Source organism: Zonotrichia leucophrys, chromosome 13, assembly GCF_028769735.1.
Source record: "Zonotrichia leucophrys gambelii isolate GWCS_2022_RI chromosome 13, RI_Zleu_2.0, whole genome shotgun sequence".
NCBI classification, from domain to species: domain Eukaryota; kingdom Metazoa; phylum Chordata; class Aves; order Passeriformes; family Passerellidae; genus Zonotrichia; species Zonotrichia leucophrys.
The window spans coordinates 13,202,690-13,216,302 of record NC_088183.1 but is presented as its reverse complement, the minus strand read 5'-3'; the positions used below and the strand labels follow the sequence as shown (position 1 = coordinate 13,216,302).

At 39.8% G+C, this 13,613-nt stretch overlaps 1 protein-coding gene across 5 annotated transcripts in view; it reads right to left on the bottom strand.

Moving 5' to 3' along the window:
• TENM2 (teneurin transmembrane protein 2) overlaps positions 1-13,613 on the bottom strand; it is a 675,237-nt gene that overhangs the window by 555,622 nt on the left and 106,002 nt on the right. For 2 of the 5 annotated variants that reach the window (XM_064724592.1, XM_064724593.1), the window contains exon 2: positions 1,089-1,197. The exons of the other annotated variants lie outside the window; for them this stretch is intronic. The gene's annotated coding sequence lies outside the window, so the exon portion shown is untranslated. The remainder of the gene's footprint in view (positions 1-1,088; positions 1,198-13,613) is intronic. 5 annotated transcript variants of the gene reach the window in all.

Below are 13,613 nucleotides of genomic sequence, written 5' to 3'. Positions count from 1 at the left end.
AGAAATTAACCTTCCAGTAGAAAATATGTAATGACAACCAAATGACCCATTGCAAACAATGCAGAAGAACGTGTTGATTTTTTTCAGTGTGAATTAAAGAATTTCCTCGGAACTTGGTGCCTGCCATATCTAAATCTCACTGTTTTGCCATGCTTTTCAAGACAAGTGAAACAATTTTAAATGTTATATTAAACCAACTCCAAATGAGAGATTTAGAAAAGGCACAATCTGGAAGGAGCGTCCCATGAAATACTGCCACTGAATTAAATTACTCAAGTAAGAATTCTCAGGTGTCTCACTGAAAATTACTCTCAGTAAAATTAAAATCCATAAGAGAGGACAGATTTTTTTTTTTTTTTGGAACATAAGTAAGGTTTGGTTTTGTTTTTTTCCTGATGGGAATCCATCAACCAAAGGTTATGTTCCCTTTACTCTTGAGTGACACTTAAACAGGACAGCCCCTTTCCAGTGCTGGACACACTGGGCTAAGTGTGGTATTTATATAATTACCTGAATTCCCAAAGCATGTGTACAACAGTAATTAAATTGCAGGGTGTCTTGTGAGCATTCTGACCAGCAGTTAGAGACACCATGAAAGAACAGATAATGGGAAGGTTTCTTCTCTTTCTCTGTTCTCTGCATGGCATATGTTGTCTATACACAGATATAGAACTGTATGCAGCCAGTCATACAGACTGAATAATTTTTTTCTGTTCAGAATCTGAACAAAAAGCTCATTCCAGTGAAGTAAAAAATATTTTGATGCCAGGAGCAATAAATTCCTAACACCTTCATTTGATTCTGAATTTCTCAGGATGAGCAATGCCCCCAAATGAACATGCAGGTAGACAGGAAAAAGGCAGATTTCTTTTAGTGGGGCCTTCTGAAGTAATTCACTTGGGCTGGAAAAGACTGAAGTAGATTCTTTAAAGCAAAATGCTGAGAAAAATTGCTTTCCTCTACAAAACCACTTTCCTGCAGAGATCTTCCCAGGCACTTTTGAAGCATAGATGGAACCACTTTGGCCAACAATATACAAACACATCTGTGAGCAAACAGCACACAAAAGTCAGGCTGTGAGTACTCACTGACCAGGCAGGCGGCAGCGCTCAGTCTGGCAGTCCTTAGGGTCGTGTCTTTAGCTCATCAGGTGAGAGGGAATTCTTACTGTGGTGGGCAGTGAAAACCAAGCTGGATCTGTCAGAAAGAAATAAGAATAACTTTCAGAAAAAAAAAAAAATCTGTAAAATCCTAACAATAACCAAAGGCTTTAACATTAAATTTCATTTAATGCCATTTATCTATTACAGTTTTTAACCACCAAAAGGATCACAGTCTAACCACACCAGATGTAAGAAATAAATCTTCTAGATTCCTCTTTCCATATGCCTCCTATTTTCCCTCCTCCCTGTCCCAAATGCAGACACTCAAGCACAGACATTGCTTAGTAATTTAATTTTTACACTGCCAAACTAGTAAATAAGAAAGAACCACATCTTCTCTACTCAGTTCAAAAGAACAAAAAAACACGAACTTAAGCAGCATTTCTCAAAACTTTAGCATTGTGACACTTTCCACTGGGCATTTTTAATACAAAAAAGTTTAATTTAAAATAGCCTTAGATGTCACCACTTCACAGACCACTTGCTGCTTTCTCTGTCAATTTATTATTTTCTTTCTCAGTATGCAATACCTTCTGATACCTGTTGATTCCCACATTTTGTTCAGAATTTCTATTACCCACAAAAGTATTTTTGGAAAAACAATTATTACCTAATATGTGCATTGCCTCAGCAATTTCCACCTGCTCAATGAAAGGACCCAGGCAGAGCCAAAGCCAGATGTAAGATAACTTTGAAAGAAACATATGTGTCACCTTGCATTATGAAACTGAGCAATAGGAAATAAGGGTGATGAAGTGATTGGTTATTCTGCCAAAGAAATTCAAATAATTGATGGCAGCCCACTCAAAAATACACAAAATCCTCACAGGCTGAGGGGGGAACAGGCATGTTAACCATCAATATTGGAGCCAACTGTTTCATCCTAAGTATGTACAAAAGCCTATAAAGACAAGCTAATGCTTTCCACTGTTATGCATGAAACTTTTAAGCTACTTTCTTTTAACAGTGAGAGCATTTAACACTGCCTTAGCCATGTCTTTCACTGAATTTAAATTAATGGTACTTATTTTTGGTTAAAAAAGAAGCCTGATGTACTAGCACTGCTTAACTGCTGAGGTTTATCTCCCTGGAAATGAATAGGAATAATTGTATTTCAGGCCAACAGCTTTCCATAAAGCATCAATTTTATTTTTTTTTTTAATAAGACAAAGAATTGGATACACATTGTACATTAGTATCATGTAAAATCTTTATGGCCAGAATCCTGGCATAAGATTTTCTAAGAATATGAATCAAGGTGAAAAAAAAAAACAACCCAGTGCTTCTAATGAGCAAATGTGAAAGCTGAAATGCAGATAACCTCACTAATTAGGGTTTGGGATGCAGTCTTTACTTTCATAATCTCCTTATTTTCACTATTATGCTTACTTTCTTTTGTGCAATCCTATCAACCTATGCTTAAGTGGAAATTAGACTTCTAATACCTCCCTCCTGCTTTGGTAATTCTGTGCCATTTACAGTATTTGCTAATAACTGTTAATTCATTCGTACCTTCCCCTGCTTGTTTATCACTATTTCAGGAGCTGCTGGATTTGGAACAGCAAGATCCATAAGAACAGTGTTGGGTTACAGAGACACAGACACTGATGGGCTACCAAGAAAAAGAATAATTAATATGTGAGAGCTAAAATAATAATATGTGAGGCCACTGTGCTGCTGGAGTGACCTCCTCCCATGGAACAATGCATGAGAAAGAGTCAAGATCACGCAAAAATGACTTTAAAATCAGGCTGAAGTAAGTACACAGCTTTTCAAAGTCACAGGAGATGTAAAAGCATATGACACTGTAAAAAAGTGCAGTAGAGCTACAATTTCAGCACTCAATTTTTCCTTTGTCCTCTTTATACGTGGAAGGTCCAAAGACAGATGAAACTTGCTAGCTGTAACAGAATTAGAAAAGAAACAAACAAAGCCCAAACAAGCTAAACAAAAAAAAAACCCCATCACAAATCCATGTAGAAAATTAGTTAACAAAAATCAAAACAGGTTTCATGTTTCATTACAGAGTTGTCAATAAAGTACTTGTTACCAAGAAGGACTAAAAATACAGTCTGACAAGTTCTAATATTTTTTTGCCTTGCAGTAGCTTTCTGTAAGAGAGCAGGAGAGAAGTGTTTGTAAACATCGACCAATATTTACAAACAAGCCAAACCAAGCAAGAAAAGCAGCAAAGCCAAAGGGAATGAAGTTGCTCCTTTCAGACACTTCAGAATAATACCAGACTCTTTAAAAATAATTTTAGCAGGTACTACATAAGCAGCATAAAAATGGAGAGCACTTTCTCAGAAGAGAAGTCACAGTGCAGCAGAGTTTGCCCATTTCCATAATGCCATAATCCACACCATGAGCACTGAAAACTCCAGGGCTGCCCATCGGCACCAATGGCACCCTCAGGTCCCTGCTGTCACCCACATCCCAGCCATCCCAGCAGTGCTAGGAGCCACAGCAGCAGTAAGGAGAGGGTTAAATAAATGGAAGGCAGAGTTGCAAATTACTTGGAGTGCCACTGGAAGAACTGATATAAAAACCCATAAATTTACTATGTGCTGCAAGATCTGGTCCTTTAGAGTAATCTGCCAGGATTGCTGAGATGCTATCTACGAGCAGTCAGACACTTAAAAACTTTGAGAGAGGATTTGGCACACTTGATGCTGTTGCATGTCTTGCCCTTGGTAATGATTAATTAATGAGTCGTGTTTCTTAGATGAAGGTTATAGATTACACACACAGTAATGATAGAAATGAAATATCACAGCTGCAAGCATCTAAAAGCCAGGGAACAGCAAAATTTACATAACACATACAATTTGTCCTGGTTGGTACATACTCCATGTTTTATTAGTAGTATTTTTAATTTTAATTTCTTTTTTTCTCTTAGTCAATAGATCATTTAGCACAAGGTACTCAGAGCTTCACTAAATCAATTTCCTGCTCCTTTCTGACACTGCTGGCCCCAGGCCAGGCAGCCTCCCTGACTCACCCTGCTGCTGCTCAGCACCAACCCCTCCATGCTCACCGCTCCCCAGAGGACACTGCCCCGCTTTAATTGGCTGAGATTTGGCACAAGAAGATGGAAGAAGTGTCTGTGAACAGCACGTGCCCATTTTCCTTGCATTTGGCATTACACAGCACTTTGCATGCTGCAGGACAGGTCTGGGTGCCTTCAGCTGTAAGCTCAGAGCGATAAGCATTTTTACACAACCTGTAAATAAGGGACAAGTGCACATTTACTGGCCATGCCAATGCAGAAATCTGTAATCTGTCACCATGCAGGTAGCTGTGAGACACAGCAATGTCAGTTCCCCTCTCTCCCGCAGGCTGCAGCCACAGGAACACAGCAGCAGCAGCCACCAGCTTTGTGTTCACTCCCTCCTTACACCCAGCTGTGCAACACCTGGCTCCTCTGAGCCAGCACCCATGATGGGAACCTGTGAGCCTGACTGGCCACCTCACCAAACCAGTGCTGTTTGTTTTGTGTCCTCCTGCCACAGCTTCAGTCAGCACCAGTTCCCCACTCTGGTTTGGTGCATTGCTGCCCTGTGAGGCAGTGCCAGCACACGGGGCAGCAGAGGGGACACACAGCAATGTCCTCATCAAGGGCTGACAGCTGATGGCACAGCTGGAGTGTAAGAGAACACAAACCATGTGCATTATATTGTATCCCCCCCCTCCTGATGGACTTCATTTCAGCAGGAGGAAAACCCAAACCAAACCCACAGCACTGATCTCACAAACACCACTCCATGTGGCTTCCCAAGATTGATTTCTTCTGAGACTGCACCTGATCAAAGCACTGCACCAATGGTGCTGAAGAAAAGATACCATCATGCAACTTCACCCAAAGGCCAGGACAAATTCAAATGAAACATCTGTGTTTTGGCTATGAAGTCCTTGACTTTTCTCACTGCTCCCTCCCCACACACCCCTCTTTTTCTTTGGCAGCTTGAATAATTGCCTTGCAACGTAGCCAGTGTTCCAATAAAGACAGAGACAAGCTTGCAGAGAGATGACTTGGAAGAAAAACTGGTGCACAGCATTCAAATACCAAATCTGGTACTTTCATATCAGCTCACTTTGTATGCACACTGCATACCTTATATTCCATGTATAGAGTTATCATCCTACAGAAACTTATTTAAACTAATCATTTATAAAATTCTGAATGCACCAAATCAGGGAATGTCTAGAATTTCTATTCAGTTGACATTTAATACAAATGCCAATTACTTAAAGTGATATTGATCATAACACAGCACCCTTGACAAATAGGAGTAAAACTTTCAAACTATGTTTTTCCTCATCTTGACATCAATACATATAATGGAAATTGAGTTTATGAGCTGTAGGCCAAACTTGAAAGAAAAAAAAAAATTTTGTCTTCCTATTAGTCAGCAAAAGATATAAGAGAATGTGGCAGATTAGTAAATGGAAATTAACTGAATTCTGGGTAATGAAAAATAATAATAATAAAGCTTTTAACAGCCATGAAATTGTAAACATAAGTTTTTTCAATATATTACAGCTTTAGAACAAAAAAAAAGATTAAATTACAAAAAGGAAGCCACTATCAATTTCTTAAGTGTGCATCATAACAGACATATTTCTAAATGTCTACCTTAAAATCAGCATCATTTTTTCTAATGAATATAGTAATAGTTGAAGACAACACTTTATATTTTCGAGAGAAATTCTGAATAAGGTCAGGAAGAATGGGAATGACAGCAACAGGAAAAAAAATCATGGCAAACATCTAATAGCATTGCTTTCAAGAGGCAGAGAAAAAAAATCAGCTGAATCACAGCAGAACAAAAAACCCCAATACACCACAGAAGTAACTTTGTAACATCTTCAGAGACACAGCAACCTTAATCCAAATAAAAAGAAAAGCAGTCAAACCAAAAAATACACCAGTCTGACATGTCTACTGAAATATGCATCCTAGGACCAGGAAAGAATGCAGAAGCTGAAGGAAGCACCATGGTCATCCAAACATGAAGAAGACCATGATTTCACACAGAAATTAAAGATAATGCGATGGAATAACAGTAAAAGTTGGTGTTTAACAAGCAGCAGCTGTAGGAAGAAGCCATTGCACGAATAAATCAGGACAGCAGACAGTAACAAAACAAAACTGTGCTCAGTGAGAAACTGCATCCTTCACCACCACTGCTGGGTGCTTCACCCATGGCTTATATGTGGTTACAAACCAGAGCTTTGGACAGATCACAGCCCCTGGATAACAAACCTCAGACTCCATCCTGTTCAAGGGTATCAGGAGTTCCTAAAACTGCAAGAGGAAGAACCTGAAAGGAAAAGGCACAAAGAACTCTAGAGGAGAAATGACTAAAATAAATATTTTCCTATGTATTTTAATATATATATATATATATATCTGAAAAGAAATTTTTTTTTTTCCAGAACAGGTATAATGTGTATTTAACACCTACAAATAATACCTCTTGTTTACTAACAAACAAAGGAGTGGAAAAGCATCATGTAAACATCCATCAATAATTTGGAAAGTAAAGAAAAGGCCAACAATGAAGAATTCATTCATTTCTCAAGAGGAAAACAAAAACGTTGGAAGGAGGAAGGAAGATGTCTGAGTGAGATGCATGAGGGCACTGGGCAGGAGAGCAGCACAGAACATCCTGGGCTGTGCCCACCACAGCTGGTCATGGCTGGGACCCAGTGAGGCCCCAGGCCACTCACTCTTGATACTGAGTTTTGGTTTAGATTTTCTTTTTAAGTAGCTCAGCTAACCAAAACATTAATCAATGTCTCAGCAGAGTACAGATCACAGCATAAACTTCAGCAATTACTGATTCAAAGAAATGATAGAAACAAACAGCCAAGTAGATAATAAACAGAAGAAATTAATCAGGAGCTCCACTTGTAAGCGTGAAAATAAATATAACTGTATTTACTTTACTCTGAGAGTTTCCAATAAAGAAGGATAAAATAAAACAGAAAATAATAAAACTTACAGTGGAAGTGCCAGAGTATAATGAACTTCCAGAACTACTGCAAAGCCGCAAAGATGAACATCATGGTAACCAGAACCAAACAGCAGGAGACAGTCACTTGGGGTGAAAATGGGAACATCAGGAGAGGGAACAGACAAGGGGGATGATCTCATTAGGCCAAACACAGCTCGCCAGAGGACGGCAGGAACTGGGGCTACCAGAAAGTGAAGGGAGCAACAGCAGAGCAGGGACAAGAGCTGACCTATCAGTCCTTTAGTGCTGCTGGGAGCACCACCCGAGGTGGATCTGCAGCCTTGAATCACAAAACATCCTGAAAATCAAGTCCTGCTCTTCCCTTCCTTACATTGCACCAGACACCATGGTGGAAGCACCTGAGGCAGCTTCAAGCATTGGGAACCATTCTCCAGGCGGGATAAAGGGAACTCAGCACCCATTCACAGCCCCATCTCCAAACACCACTGAAGTACAAGTGTAATTGGGGCTGGAGATAAGCAAAGCTTAACATTCCACTAAATTAAGAACTATTCCAACAGTATTTTATGAAAAATCAATAGTAACTGCAATTCCAACCACAGACTGTGGATAAGTATTATTATTTACAGGCTTACTGAGATGAGTAGTATATTGTCTCTTTAAAAGGGATGAATAAAGTTACATCAGCAGAGTCTCTCATTCAGAGACATAACTGTGTCTATGTATAAACACACATTCCTTTCTATAGATGAAGGGCAGCTAAACTGATTTTCTGCAGAAATGTCCATTTGAAGGCATGGGAAAGGTGCCTCTGGCTTTATGCAGCCTTGCACAGGAGTGTATTCTTCAAACTGTCCAGAGCAGCACAACTCCACCACGGTGGGTCAGCCCTTTATGTTAATGGTCCAAGTCTCAGTGTGCTTTGATTAGATCAGAAGAGGAGCAGCAAAACACCAGCCCCACCTTCCCCTGCCCTGTCTGGGCGCCTTCAGGAAGGATTTTGCCCCCTGGCAGCACCTCCCACCCCAGAGAGCACTGAAAACAGCAAACAGTGCACTGAATTTACTTCCCTTTGACCACATGCCACCATCAGAGGCAAGGACACCACAGAGAAAGCCACAAGGCACGTTATCTGACCTTCCTGACTCTATTCATACAAAAACCAGGAGACATAAACAGAACTAGCAGTAGTCTGGTTCAAAATTCTTCTTTTTTCCATTTTTCTCCCCTCCTTAAAAGAGACAGCTCTTTACACAGCAAATGCACATTTGTTAGGGAGTGCTGGGGAGGCCACAAGTTTACAAGGATTTAAGCAATGGCAAGAAAGCTCCTCTCAGAGCCCCACTGAGGCTTCCCAAGCAGCCAAGGCCACATCCAGCTCCAAAAGTCCCCAGACCAAAAGGGCTGCAAGCCTGGGAAAGCCTAAGTGGCATTTCAATTATGACTGCCTCTTGTCCTGTCCCCAGGCATCCACTTAGGGCCATCGATCCGAGCCAGGGCTGCCCATCTCGTATTCCCAGTCCCTCCTGGCATGTCTCTAACTCCACACAGAGACAGACACAATGACTTGGCTGATAACTAACACCTCATTTTGATAATGCCTTCTGCACTGGCAAATGAAGACAAGAAGCGATATTTTCACCTTTCCCCAAGCTGTTAATCCAACCCCAGAATATTGTCAGTACTTCAAGCACTACGTATTGCCTGATTTATTTAGGCCCATAAGATAGTGTGATTCAAAGACACAGAATCAAGCCACAGCACTGAAAAAGAGGCATTACAAGATGTTAAACTCCTTCAGTAAACAGCAAATTTAAAAAGGAAACAAAAGCAAAAAAACAAACATACCAACAAACCCCCCCCCCAATAAAAAGCCATGCAAAGTTCACAGTTACTTTTTACCCTTTCAGATTTTGAGTAGATCCCCTTCCTTCAGACACTGTTTTAGAAAGTGTCACAAACACTACACATTATCAAGAACTGTCTCACCTGTGAATGTGCTCTGTGCCTCATCAGGATTAGTCACCCATTACCAGCAGCAGCTGCGAGAGCAGCACAGCCCCTCGGTGCTGATGCATTGCTGCTAATGAGCATCACCTGCACTCTGCACTCCCCTGCATGGGGAGGAAGTCAGGAAAACTAGAAGGAATTTTTCATTCCTCTATATTTATCCATATTTCAAATATCAAAATATGGTCTGAAACTGCCTTGATTCACCCTTGTGTAACTCATGTTCTAACATAACTGCTGTAATGAAGTTTTCCCATCTTTTAAGTGTAGCTCTAATAAAACAGTGTAAGAACACACGGTTGGTTAATTCCTGACACAAAATAAAAGGCCAACTGCATGGCAAGCCAGAGCTGTCATCTGAAATTAGGGCATATGACAACCCTAATGTGATCTGAAATTCAGATTTCTATTAGGCCTCATTAAGCAGTTTAGAGAAATTCTTCCTTATTTTTATTGGGTCTTTTTATCGAATTACTTTTACAGAATGATGTACATAAGTACATAAAGCTTTTTAAAATCATAAAATATTTTAGTATTAAGTTTTTTTTTCAAGTCCTATCACCTCTGAGCTATGCAAGAGAAAAGGCAAGAACTTTCATTGTTAATTAAAAATTAAAACCCCTCAAAATTATGATTAAAAAATCTGGTCTACGTATTGGCTATTCCTTCCAAAATGATCTCAAAGTAAGCAGTACCCAATATTCAGAGAATTAAGCAGCACTTTGTCTGTTGTCTTTTAGATAAGGGTTATTTATCCTAGGACTAAACTAACATACTTTTATAAATTGTAGTTTAAAGATATATTTACTTTGTCTACGTAAGTTCTGTTTATTATTTTCCTCAACTCTTACAAAACCTGTTAACTCCTCAGCTTAGGGCCTTGATACAGCACAGCAATAAAATGTGCCATGTGGAAATGCTTATGGCTTATCAACAGTCCCTCAGTTACAGAAATAATTATATTTATTCATTAATCCCTGAAGAACCACATGCACCTTCTTTGCTGGCATCCAACTACTGACTGTAGTTTATTTGTCTGCAAAACATTTGTTTTCAGTACATTTATACAGTAACTGTTGCAATCTAAAAGTCTTTTTTATTTAAAAAATATTTCTCAAGACGCTTTTGTTTGGTTGTTTTGTCTGTCTCGGGGTTTTTTTGGCTGGTAAGTTGCTTGGTTTGTTTTTTGAATAAGGCTTTGGGAAAGTAACACAAAGAAAAAATTTGATATCCACCAGGAGATTTGGTGTAATTCTTCTGCTCCCAGCCATCTCTATCACTCTGCACTGAGCAAACAGGACAATTTTAAAACCTGCAGGTGTTTTCATTAAACACATATTGATAAAAAAATACTGTGCATGTTTTCATTTTTTCAAAACAGAAAAGACTCAATGCACTAAACGAGCTTAAGAGTATTGGTATTTGAATACTGACTACTGGGTAGCACTGAAGTGAGCATAAATACACTCAGATAGGATTTTCAAGCATTAAAAGCTAAGATAGTGAATCTATACACAGCCACCGAATGAAGCAGAGCTTAAAAGTACAGCAATTGCTCCTGGCTTTGCTAACCTAATAATGGTAAGAATGGCTTCCCTTTACAATGAAAAATCTTAAATGCCCATACATACAAGGACAGCTCAACTTCTAGGTAATAAACCCCTGGAAAATGTAATTAGTATCTAAATTTCAATGTACAGAATTTCAAATGAAGTTCAATATTTTGAAAAATACTTGGTTTAGAAAACAATACTGTGAGTTGCACCTAGATGTTCAGAAATCCAAACAAACATTTCTGATGAAAAAAAGACAAAAAAATAGATGAAATGCAAGACTCTACAAACAGAGTGGCTGACCATTTGTAATATGAAAAAAAAATAAAAATAAAAATTCCAGCATGGTGCCTTATGTACCAAAATCACACAGTCCTGCAGGGAGGGTGCACCTGCACAGAGCTCACAGACAGGACAAGGGGCAGTGGGCACAAACACCACCCAAACACTGCTGTCCAGCACTGGGCCTGGTCACTCAGAGAGGCTCTGGTGTCTCATCCGTGGAGTTTCTCCAAACCCAACTGGATGTGTCCTGAGCAACCTCTGGTGGGCCCTGCTTGGGCAGGGAGCCAGACTGAAACTCCAGAGGGGGTTCTGCAAGTACAAGGATCTGGCAGGACTCCAGAAGTTCTTTCCAGATGAAATTTTCAGCATTCATCTTCCACTTTTGTTTCTGGTATGCCTTAAAGCCAATCATTTCATGCTGGCCTCAAGCGCAAGAGCTCCAAGATATTAAGTGGCATATATGCCCTTAAAAAATAGTAAGGGGCTAAACTCTCCTTTCCTGATCTGTGCTTGCCTTCTATCCAGTTAACATCACTGGGAACCACTGCACTTGATTTGCAAAATAAGAGAGAAAGACAGAAAAGAGCAGCAATTTAACAAAAACAAAATTAGTCTCCCAAAGACCAATCACCAGAACAAGGAGTAGGGAACAAAAACTCTTAAAATCTGCTGGTCCATTTCTATGAAACTGAACAGAGGGCAATCACCTTGAAGATATTAAATTGCCCTGAGTGCTGGGAAAATCTGTCAGGTAGTAAAACAAGAGACTTGAATTATCCTCCCCTCTGAGATATCTGAGGCTCCCTGAGCAGCTCCCACCCAGCACCCCAGGCATGGTGACAGGGCAGGAGGAACCTTAGGAAGGTTTACAGGATACAGGGAAACAGGAACTGGCATTACTGCAGGGCAAAAAGGACAAAGGGAAGATCCCATGAAATATGATCCCATGAAAGATAGCAGTAAATATGAGCCAGGATAAACTAGTAAAGCCTTCTGGTGGGAGGCTTGCTGAGGGGATCGGGGATAAAGGACAGAAACCTGCAGGCAGTGAAGCTTCATTAGTTCCACTAATCACAGAACAATTTGTTTTAGGAAAGTATTTTGGTTTGTTTGTGGTTTGCCTTACAAGGATGAACAGGTGTCTCAATATACTCTGCATGTGGAGTAACAGAGGAACAGCCAATACCAAGAGTGCTCTGTTCAGGCTCGATTTATAAATGGAAAAGTGATTCTGCATTCAACAGGAAGGATAAAAACGGTATCCTGCTGTTCACAGTGGGAGACAGAATTTAAATATCCTGTAATATAATTTGGTACATCACCACATGTCAGGCTTGACTATCCTCATTTACACCAGTAAGCTCTTACACAAGAACAAATCTTTTCAATCCAAGGCAGTAACTTCTGATTTACACCGGGACAAATGAAAGAGCACGAGGTGCTTCTTATCATAATAAAATTTGTCATCTCCTGTTAAATGCATTATTGGCAGATATAATCATCTGTTAGTATTGTATTACAAGATAACAATATCGGCACTGGATTGGAAGGGGAAATAGATTGTGATTTGTTGTTAAGTAACTCTCACCATCATCCACAAAAATCAGTTAGTAGGTTGTAGTGTTCTCTAATTTCAGTTGCTTTTTAATTAAAAGAGTAAATCAAATCACAACTAAAAAGAAATTAGAAGCTTTACATTGGGGAAAAAAAGCTTTTCAAGGATGGTTTTAACACCCAGCATTACGTTCAATTTCAGATGATAGAAGGTCAACAACAAAGGTGTCATTTCTTTCAGTAGTCACACCTTAAACTAAATGGGGAACATTTTTCCCCTCTAGCTTCCAAATTCTTCCACTTTACAAGAGCGTTAGGGCATGGATAGCTTGTAGAGGACAGTGCCAACAAAGGACAATCACGACAGAAACACCCCTTGCCTAAATGGCTCCTATTAACATTTAAAAGAAAAAAAGAAATCCCATTTTTAACCCAAGGCATCCCTAAGCACGTTCCCGTGCCCAGGCTGAAGTGCCCTCTGCCGGCCCCATGCTCAGACTGGAACAGGAAAATTCAGCACATTCGGCACCCAGACCCCTCCAGAGACACCGAATTTAATCACTGAGGGCTGTTCTCCTTTTTACCTCAACAGAATGATCTGCATAAGGGAAAGTTATAAAAGGGGGTTTAAACTTCACAGCTAGAATTGAAGGTTGTCGCTATAGGACACGAAATAAAACAACGTGGACACACAGCTCTCCAAGGCAAAAAAGAGAGAGTTTAATTTCTCACTCTAGCATTTATAGATTTCCAAAAGTGACAGTGGATCGGAGGGTGACAGTGCCACCTCTCCAATGACACTGGACAAATCAACAGTCCATCAAATTTCTGCTCCTCCATAAAAGAATGCAAAACAATAAGTTATTTACATAAAGTGTGCGAGAAAGTTCATTACAAGACAGTGAACATCAGAAGGCTTAGAAAATCTTCAAAAAAACAGGGTGACAGAAGGTCTCTTGGCTTGGCTCAGATGCTCTGATTATATGGGTGGGAGACAGCAGATGAATGAACAAGAGGATGACCAAACAGATGAAATGAAGAACACCAAGAAAGCAGGTAGTTGCAAT